The sequence below is a fragment of the Pimephales promelas genome, chromosome 2 (assembly GCF_988280905.1).
Source record: "Pimephales promelas chromosome 2, fPimPro1.hap1.1, whole genome shotgun sequence".
Lineage (NCBI taxonomy): Eukaryota > Metazoa > Chordata > Actinopteri > Cypriniformes > Leuciscidae > Pimephales > Pimephales promelas.
The window spans coordinates 39,106,651-39,117,198 of NC_142770.1; the positions used below are offsets into that span (position 1 = coordinate 39,106,651).

Consider the following 10,548-nt stretch of genomic DNA (forward strand, 5'->3'; position numbering starts at 1 on the left):
AGACGACACATGTTGAACACACTAGATACAGCTGTATCAGAGATAGAAGACAGGTTTAAACAGCTGATGCAATCCTCTCAGGTGTAATGCCGAAATCCAACACATTTCTGGACATCCAGTTGCTTGAGGCTCTCTGTAGTCTTGCAGGGGTTGCAGAAAATGAACCGAATGAAATTCTTGTTGCCACACCAATGCTGTCCAAAAAACCTCCATCGGATGCTGAATGTCCTGCTGTTTGCAAACTCTTGCAGGAATATAAAGATGCATTTGTAGGTCTTCATCAGTTGTGTGTATCTGCTGTGGTCACGGGTGTCTCGACTGCTTCATGGAGAGCTCATTCTCTACTCTGGCAAGAACGTGGACACCGTTACGCAGAACAATGATTCATCAGAGGAAAAAAAACTTGTGCTTTTAGCTCATGAAGAAGCAACAACACACGAACCGGACATGGATGAGTTCGTAACAGAGTTCTCTAAAACGAGTTGAAAGCTAATGCAGTAAATATTATAGTGATAGAAGTAGTCATTTAAGTTTTCAAGACCTGCTCTGTTTTTAGGAATGCAACAACACAGTTTTTTCAAAACCGATCCGATAACAAAATTCTGCGTATCGGCCGATACCGATACCAATCCGATACCAGCGCAGTTTTTAATCAACTAGCACTCTGTGTTGAACTGATAATAATCACTCGTTTGTGTGTTAAACACAATCTACTTAATACAGACAACTTCATTATAAAGATAACAACAAATCAAAAAAATATATGATCATACTCTGACATAGGGCTGGGCGATATGGCCAAAAAATCATATCTCGATATTTTTTGGTCAAATGGCGATATACGATATATATCTCGGTACTTTCTACGTTTTATATTTAGATAAAGAAAATCTTTATATTTAATATATATATATATATATATTCACATTCGGCCCAATGATATCCTACAAACAATGTTGATATTGAAGGATATGGAAACAAATATAATATAGGCTATGCAATATATTATGTGCAGAAAGCTTTTGTTTTTATATTGACTAAAAGCTAAACTAAAAATAAAAAATAAAAACAAAAACAAAAGCACAAACTAATTATATTAGCCTACATTTGATTACCCCATTATAATCACTTTCACTTTCATTAAAAATACATACTTGTAGGTTTAAAATTCCACATATGGCACATTTATTTTCTCCAACAACAAATATTTTAGCAATATGTTTATTTTAGTCAGAATTATTGCGTACTACGTAGTACTATTCACGCGCATGCGCGCGCCGGCGCTCGTTCAAGGAAGCATGAATTTTAGCGGAGATTCACTTGCAGAAGCTCGTCCTCTTCTGACATGGACATATTTGTTGTGAAATGGCCATATTTGCTTTACTTTCTATCATTTAGAGATGGAGAATATACCTGTGAAATGTAAGTTGAGCACTGAGGAAAGCACCACATCTCAAACGCATTAAACAGCGCAAGTATATCTGTCAGTCAGCAACAGTGTCTGTCAGAGCATTTGACAGGGCGGCAAGCTGCCTTAAACTTGTTAACTATATCAAAGTGATTTTGACGCAATTAATATAAGCTTGTGTCATGTTTAGGACAAATTGTACTACGTAGCCTAGCTACTTTCACTGCAGCAGCTCACACTGCAACCTCCGCTATTTTTCAGATGTGCTCATATCAAACTACTGTATCGATATAAACGGTATTGCCTCATTCCATATCGTTTCAAAAAATATAACGATACATCGTACATACTCGATATATCGCCCAGCCCTACTCTGACAAATGCTATTATAAACTAGATTAGTGGATAATTCAGCAGTAAAATTTTGTCTAGAAAAATCACGAGTGCACAATAACTGTATAAAATCTGGACATTTAGTGAAAAAAAACTTGGTGCGGAACAAACGAGAGACAATAAGTGTAGCACTAAATCTGGTAAAACTTTACATATTGCTCTTTGTATTGTTGTAAAATACATCCATGAAAAACAAGATAACAAAAATAAAAAAGATCAATTATTAGGCTATATAGCCTAGGCTACTATAAAATTGAGACATGTTGTAAATGTATAGCACAGCTGTTTAATGAGGCAGCAACATCTGATAGGATAGAACAAGAAAGGCTATTAATAATCTGTCATTGCGTCACTGCATTATAATATGAAAGGCTCAGTACAGTGCGGCACACAGCGCTCATGAGCATCCCGAGCGCTTTCAGCAACACGAGTCACAGCGCCAGCGCGTCGAGTCCGCATTGAAAAGTTCAAATCACAAATGAAAGACATATTGATGCGTAGTGTATTATTCAGTATCTATCTATGTAATAGTTTATGAGCCTTTTCTTTTAACAGTTTCAAATGTCTGTGCACATGAAGAACAATTATAGTGCTCTGATTCTAGTGTTATGATCTAACACAGTGGTTCCCAACCTTTTTTGGTCTGAGACCCCCTTTTTCCCATAAAAATATTTTAGGGGCCCCCTTCACATTTAATGATATTATCGCTCTTGTAAGCTTGGAGCATGTTTACTATAACCAGATATGTTTATGCACAAATGATAGCCAATAATATTTAAAATACAATAACAAAAACATCAGTGAGCTCGCTCATTATATATATTTTGAACAAAAAAAAGTTAAGGACTTTTATTTAATGTACATTGCTAAAAACTTTTCAAAGGCCTTTGGTGTGAGAGACCCGGGTTCGAATCCACTGTGAGACACCAATGTGTCCCTGAGCAAGACACTTAACCCCTAGTTGCTCCAGAGGCGTGCGACCTCTGACATATATAGCAATTGTAAGACGCTTTGGATAAAAGTGTCAGCTAAATGAATACATTTAAAATGTAAGAAAGTAAAAATAAAAGTAAAAGCAAAAAATAACAATGGACAAATATCTGTAATGTATCTGTAAAATAACTCTTAAGAAAAACATAATTTCAGATACAATTTACATTTTTAGTTTGAAACAGTTTCCTTACATGAACAAAATGCTGATGTTGTAAATGGTACAGTCACAGTGATGTAAATAGTTATTTTAAATCAAATACTTTATCAAATTTACTTAATTACTTTCCTTAATTCAAGATCTGTGAACACATACATAACTACACAAACAGGTTGTACTTCTTTAGTTTCTGCATTTAAAGTATACTACTAAGTTTCCAATTAGCTTATAGTATTTATGCTTGAAATAAACCATTAACTGTACTTTAAGCATGCAGACTTGATGTTAACTTGCATGTGAAAATTATTTAATAAAAGAGTAAACACAAGCACAAGCCAAGAACACTTAAACTTTCAGTATTCAGAAAGAATACTGTTCTTTAGTATATCTTGATCAAATGATTAAGTACAAGTATACTTAGACTTTTCTGTATACTTGTCAGTATAAGCCAAGTATACTTAAGTATAATTTTGTTAAGTATATATCTGAAAAGTATATTGAAAGTAGACTGAAAGCACACTATCTTATTTTTAGTTTAAAACAAGTATTCTAATAGCACACTTGAATAAACTTATTTTTCGTAAGGGTAAAAAAAATACACAGTTACAAAATATACACAAAAAATATTAAAAATGAAAAAACACAAACAAACGCAAAAATAACAAACCTACCAATTGCCTTAAATGTGTGATATTAAACTAGATCAATAGACATGAGAGACTAAAGCGTTAAAGAACACGTTGATAATCTTATTTGTTTTTGTTTTCTTTCGTAGACTATTGTATTATTATATCGAAATGGCGATAGGAGAACTAGTTTCACTTTCTGTGTGTGTGTGTGTAAGTTTATTGGCGTTTAACTGTGTGTTAAATCACAAACATCACGAAACACGAAACCTTGAATCAAAAAAGTAACCCTTTATAAAGATTTCGTATCAAACAATCAAGTAAAAAGTCCTCCAGAGATTCATATTTAAATATGAGGAAGTCACGAACACTCACCTTGATCAAACTAGTTTTACAAGATACAGGATCTCAAATCCTCCAGCTTTCACATTATAAAACTACACGGAAGTTTATTCTTAAACGTTGATTAACAAGTTGATGCTCTGTTTGTTTTCCGGGTCGTATTCCTATTTTTCCTGCTTAAAATGGCGGATCAGGTGTTACAGGCGCGGCTTGCGCATTTCCTGTGCAGATGTTAGACAGCGACTATGCAATGTGTGGGTATTCGCAGATTATTTTTATAATGACAATTTGTGGCTTAATTTAAATTGAGGAATAGCCAAGACAACTGTGGATAGGGACATGTTAACATTTATTTATTTTAATAATTAGTCCACGCGCGCGTCCCCATATAACATCCTCATCAACAGAACTTACTTTCACTTTCAATGTATGACGTGAGAGAGAGAGAGAGAGAGAGAGAGAGAGAGAGAGAGAGAGAGAGAGAGAGAGAGAGAGAGAGAGAGAGAGAGAGGCGCGTAAAAAGAGACGCGCGTTCACGAGAGCGTGTACGTGAGTATTGTAGTTGTGTGAACGTTTTAGATAAAGTGGTATTACTATGTTGATACAATTAGAATGCATAACACGTCAAATGAAAATAGGGAAATGATGATAATATTACTAAATATTATTTACTTCACTAAACAAAATGGTCATTATGGGAAATTCATTTTTAGTTTTGTTGATGTTAAATGTAATGTATGTATTATATGTGTGAAAGTGTTAGATATCATGAATCAGTAACACTTTAATATTTCATTAGTTAAATTAGTTAACATCATGAACTGCACTTCTACAGCATTATTAATCTTAGTTAGGGCTAATATTAATTTCAGCATGTACTAAAACGTTAAAATCAAAAGTTGTATTTGTTCTCATTAGTTAATGCACTGACTGTGACATAACATGAATAAACAATTAGCCTAACAGTTGTATTATTAACTAAGATGAACAAATACAGTAACAAATGTGTTGCTCATGGTTCATACATGAATAATGAACAAATGAACCTTATTGTAAATCGTTACTATCAAATCAAAGATATAAATTCCTTACAATTTAGAGTTGGACACGGACTTAAGATTTCATTTAACTCGATGTGTGACATATTAGATCTGTTCTACATATATGAGGTTATGAGGACATCTAGTGGTCATCTGTCATCATGTCAGAAAGAGAGCACAAGTTGCTAAACACAGCAGGGAGACTGCAGAGGTCAAGCTTCAAACGTCTGACATATTCTGGACACAAGATGGCGCCACTGGGCAAGAAAGCACTAAATTGTGTGTCCAAAGGACAGAAATACAAAATCCTGCTGGAAATAATGAAGCATGATGCACCTGTCATTCTAGGACAATCTGCATGTCAAAAATGGGCATGATTAAAAGACTGTCTGAAACTGAAAAGAGCAGAGACATTCTCCAGGATTGTGGCGATCTATATGAAGGACTAGGCTGTTGACCAGGAGAACACCACATACAAACTGATCCAAATGTCAGAGCAGTTGTGCATGCGCCAAGAAGGAGACCTGTAGCTCTGAGAGAAAAAGTGCTTGAAGAACTACATGGATGGAGCAGATGGGGGTCATCGCAAAGCAAACTGAGCCGACTGAATGGGTCGACAGCATTGAACCTGTAGTTACATCCAAGAAAACGCACATTTGTGTGGATCCTAAAGATCTGAATCTGGCAATAAAAAGAGAGCATTATCCAATGCTGACAGCAGAAGATGGTCTCAAGAATGCCGAATGCAAAGTACTTTTCTGTGCTAGACGCGAATCAAGGGTTTGGGCAGATAAAGCTGGATGAACGGCAAGAGGAGAGACATTTTGTCCTGGCCAGGTGTGTCGACACACAGAGATCAGTCTCCAGATGTCTACAAGACTCATCCTGTGACATACATTCTCCAACTCATCTGAAGAACTGTTTCTTGAGGCCGTCTATCCAGATTTCCATCCGTAACTGTATTAAAATCACCTCCCCATATATAATCTTGGCAGTAGGAAAAGTTGTAATCAGCTGGCTAATATTATCTTCTACTGTTGTAAATAATAACTTGTTGTCTTTTTTGTTACATGCATAAATGTTAATAATAATGAATTGGGAATGATCTGCATCACCAACCAGTATTACCCATCTCCCACTTGAATCTGCTAAATGTTTAAAGTTTCCCTGTAAAATAGCGACCCCTGCTGACCGGTTACTCCCAAATAAAAACCATATATTTTTCCCCCATTGACTCTTCGAAAAAGAAATATCTGAATTAGAAGCACGAGTCTCCTGTGTAAAATAAAAATCAGCACCTTTGTTTTGAAAAAATAAAAATAAACATTTCCTTTTCAATGGGTCTCTAACACCTCTGGCATTTACAGAAAAAACAGATACAGACATAAAAACTCAGAAACTGTATGAACTTCTTTGCAAAAACTGCAGAGATTCTGCTCTAATGTAATCATGAGCTGCTTCAATGTCCCTTATAGACCCCTTTTGCGCCAACGTCACAGTCACGTCACGGCTCTAGCTGGAGGCAAAACAAGTGAAAACTGGAGGCGGCCAATACAAACCAGCACAGATTCGGCTACATAATAAGGAGCTTAAATTATTGTTACTATTATTAAACGTCATCTTGTTGTGTTTGGTGCAAGAAGTGATTTCTTTTATTTCTAAAAAATATTCACATGATTAAAATCACACTGTAATGTCACTCTTTATATTGTCGTGGTCTCAGCAGAACTAGGGATCGTACACACAAGTCTTGTACAGGACCATATAGGCATCTAAAGATTTATATGCCCTCAGTTTCTCTTTACGATCGGTTTCTCTATAAGGTAGGTGTAGAAGTCAGGCCACTCGACCGAGGTAACGTTCGTTAATCCTGTCAGATCATCCATGCATTGAGTGAGTGTGTAGGCGGCTACGGGTCGGCCAATCGGGGTCATTCTAAAACGCTTACCAAAACCAAAACTTGCCCAGAGCTTTACAATGTACCCAGATATTATCCAGAACTGGCCCAAAACAACGCCGTAATCCCCATATGTCAGCCAGACAAAAGCCAAACGGACACCACCTTTAAGCCAGAACTCAGACACATCTTATCCAGAAGCTGCAGAAAACAGACACAACTGGGCCAATATTATACCACAGTCCCCAAAACTGAACCAGAAATGATCCCTGTGTAATACTTCTATATTGTGCAAGAAATAATAAAAAAAGACACGGAAAAACAGACAGACGGGCGGAAAAGAGGGACATAAAGACAAACATAGACCGAGAGATGGACAGACACGGAAAAGACAGACGCTTTAAAACCCTTAAAAAAAACACCCATACAAAATAAAAATGCGATAAACATACTTTATTTTAAACACAAACAAACAAACAAAGAAGAAAATGGCCAATAGAAATAAATGGAGGATTTGTTCAGAAATGATCCTGGAGTTCACCTGTGGAGAGAGAAGTGGTTTGAGAAAGTTCATTAGTGGTATTGCCTCATAACAGCAGATACACAGTCAAACGCTTCGGGAAAGACGCTCGGCACAGTTACTTCTATTGCTCTCCCTAAACACACACAAAACACTCGTCTTAACCTACACTTCATTATTGTGCCTATTAACCATACATTTAGTCTAAGGAGCCATTTACACGACACCGTTTCCAACTAAAAACGGATCACGTTTTTGAAACGGTCTCTGTGTAAAAACGCCAATCTCTGAAAATGATGATGTCATGCGTATTGTGTTCAGTTATAGCAGGGATCTCAAACAGTTTTTCATTTGAGAGCTATACTTTTTAAAAACGAAAGAGGCCGAGAGCTACTCATGTAATACACTACTTAAATCTCTTACATAATCTCATGACTCATTAACAACCATCCAAACATCGAAAACTCGTCTGACCGTGGGAAAACTTCTCCTTTTTAGCCCTGATTCTGATCAAGCAAGAGCTCCCAGCTCAACTGAAGACTCGTGAACAATTTCCCCAACTCTAGTGGTTTGTACCAGTTTGGCATCGGAGGTTTTGGACGGCTGGTTGCGGGGACGTTTTCTCAGGCCCCCACTGGCCCTTGGGTTTGCAGGGGTCTTCATGGAGCAAACCACCTCCACCGCTGCTCTCAGGATCAGGAATCAACACCACAGACTGCCTTTGCTTAGACTAGAGATGAATAGAGTTAGGAGTGTGTGTGTGTGTGTGTGTGTGCCACCCTGGACCACAAAAACAGTCACAAGCACAGGTACATTTGTGGCAATAGCCAACAATACATTGTATGGGTAAAAATGTATGCCAAAAATCATTAGGATATCAAGTAAAGATCATGTTCATTAAGATATTTAGTACATTTCCTACCGTAAACATATTTTTGTAATTGGATGCAGCATAATCACAAACACAAAAGGCGATTTTCTCAACGTTTAGATTTTTTTCCCAGATTTTCAAATAGTTTTATCTCACCCAAAATATTGTCCTATCATAACATTTAGTCATTTAGCGGACGCTTTTATCCAAAGCGACTTACAACTGAGGACTAAACCAAGCGAGTCATCATGAAGAGCCAAAACAACGCAAGAAGTGCTCAAAATACAAAGGTTTTTTTATGTTAAGTGCTCACTGAAAAGATGAGTTTTCAGTTGTCTTGAAAGCTGTGAGGGATTCTGCATCGGTGGCCGGATCATTCCTCCAGCATGGTATTGTGAATCTGTGGCTCTCTGTGATGGTAATGTAACTGGTCTCTTTTCTGCGTTGTGTTTTTCATTCATGTGAGAAGAACAGGACAGGACTCAGCAGTTTCAGCGATCTTTTATTCTGATGCACAAACAAAATGTAATCAGCCTCTTAGTGAGAATCGCCCTCTCTAGCTCTATAAAACAAATGTGATGTACACTTGTCACACGTGCTCTCATTTCACGTTTAGGCCCAGATGTTAAAACATCACTTAATCGGGACGAGACATTACGAAAATAGCCACACAGATAAGTAAAATAACATTATACACAGGAATTAGAATGAAAATTTAGACATAAAAGCAACAATTAAGATTACGATTAAAGATGATTATCAGGAGCCCAAAATAACCTCACCTCTCACTGCATCACCAGTGCAAAGAGGAAGAGGAGGGGACAGAACAGGAAATTATATTGACTCATGACATCACATCAATTAAAGGGAAAGACACTCGACTCCACTTAGGCAGTAATATCAGGTATACGTCAACAAACAATTTTGTGGGAATTCTAATAAACTATAAATACATTTAACAGTACACTTTATGTACCTGTTACATTTATAAGTCGAGGCTTTTGCTTTGTTCAATGTCTCAGTTCATGGGTTGAAGCCGGTTAAAGCTCTTAATTTTGAGCTCTCAAAGTGCACCAGATTGATGCATTTAACCTTAAAATGTACAAAATTTTCTACACAAACTATACATCCTACAAGACATTGTGCCCAGTTGACATTGTGCCCTACAAGACATTGTGACGGAACGATACTGAATCCAAAGCTGTAAACATAAGACACATGCAACCTATTATAAAGTGTTATGAAAGCCACAATTATATTTGACTCTTTTCTTTAGATCATTGTGATATGAAAATAGCATTTCCTCACTAAATCTCTCATCTTTGACAAAGTTCATCATTGATATAAATTATAAAATTGAATTTGTCTGAACATTGGCTTGTTAGAGAGCATAAGCTAATAGAGTAGAATAATGTTTGTTATTGTACAAGCCCAATAAGATGAGGTTTCATTCAAAATGCCCTCATTAATTCAAGTTTGAAACTTTCAAATTAATTTTTATAATACAGCATAAAAATACAAATGATTGGCTATATAAAATAAGCAAATCTAAAAAGTATCTGGCAGTATATCAATAATGCAAATAGCTCAGATGTGCATTAAAACCTAAACAGAACACACACACACACATACACACACACACACACACACACACACACACACACACACACACACACACACACACACACACACAAACGTACAGGTAAAATACTTTCAACAATGCTTTTCTTGTGCTAATTATTTTATTCTTATTTGGCAGATGCTGTGATGATGACCAACTTCCCAGCAGCAACAGAGTTTTCTATTTTATTATCTTAAGTTGTTCATGTTAAAATAATTTTATATTTTTAATTTTAATATTTGTTTTGGTAATTTTTATGTTTTGAAATTACGTAATGTTGTTCTTTTGCTAAATAAAGCCTTTTATATATATATATATATATATATATTACTATATATATATATATATATATATACACTCTAAAAAGAGATGTGTTAAAAAACAACACACATCATGTGTTGATGGTATTTTGACACAAGTTGTGTAGTTTTTAACACACAATGTGTGTTAAAATGTAACTGGATAGAATTTTAATGGGTGGAGGGAAGTTTGTGTTTATGAACCTAATTAGAGGTAGTATATTTTATATGGTATCCCATAACAAGCTTTAAAATAAATGAAACAATACGTTACAATAAATAAATAAAATCTTAATTCATAAAAAAACTTCAGATTAATGAGTGTTTTTGGCAGCCAATCACATCATGCCTCGGTTTCAATGTTTTTTCAAATGCTGATTT

The 10,548-nt window shown here is 35.9% G+C and overlaps 1 protein-coding gene across 3 annotated transcripts in view; it reads right to left on the minus strand.

Annotated features, from left to right (window-relative positions):
- Positions 1–4,070, minus strand: part of LOC120484831 (NACHT, LRR and PYD domains-containing protein 3-like) — a 28,322-nt gene extending 24,252 nt beyond the window's left edge. Inside the window, exon 1 of one of the 3 annotated variants that reach the window (XM_089122360.1) lies at positions 3,953–4,070. The gene's annotated coding sequence lies outside the window, so the exon portion shown is untranslated. The remainder of the gene's footprint in view (positions 1–3,952) is intronic. The other 2 variants (XM_089122354.1, XM_089122361.1) reach the window with 2 other exon arrangements.
- Between the last annotated feature and the right edge of the window lie 6,478 nt (positions 4,071–10,548).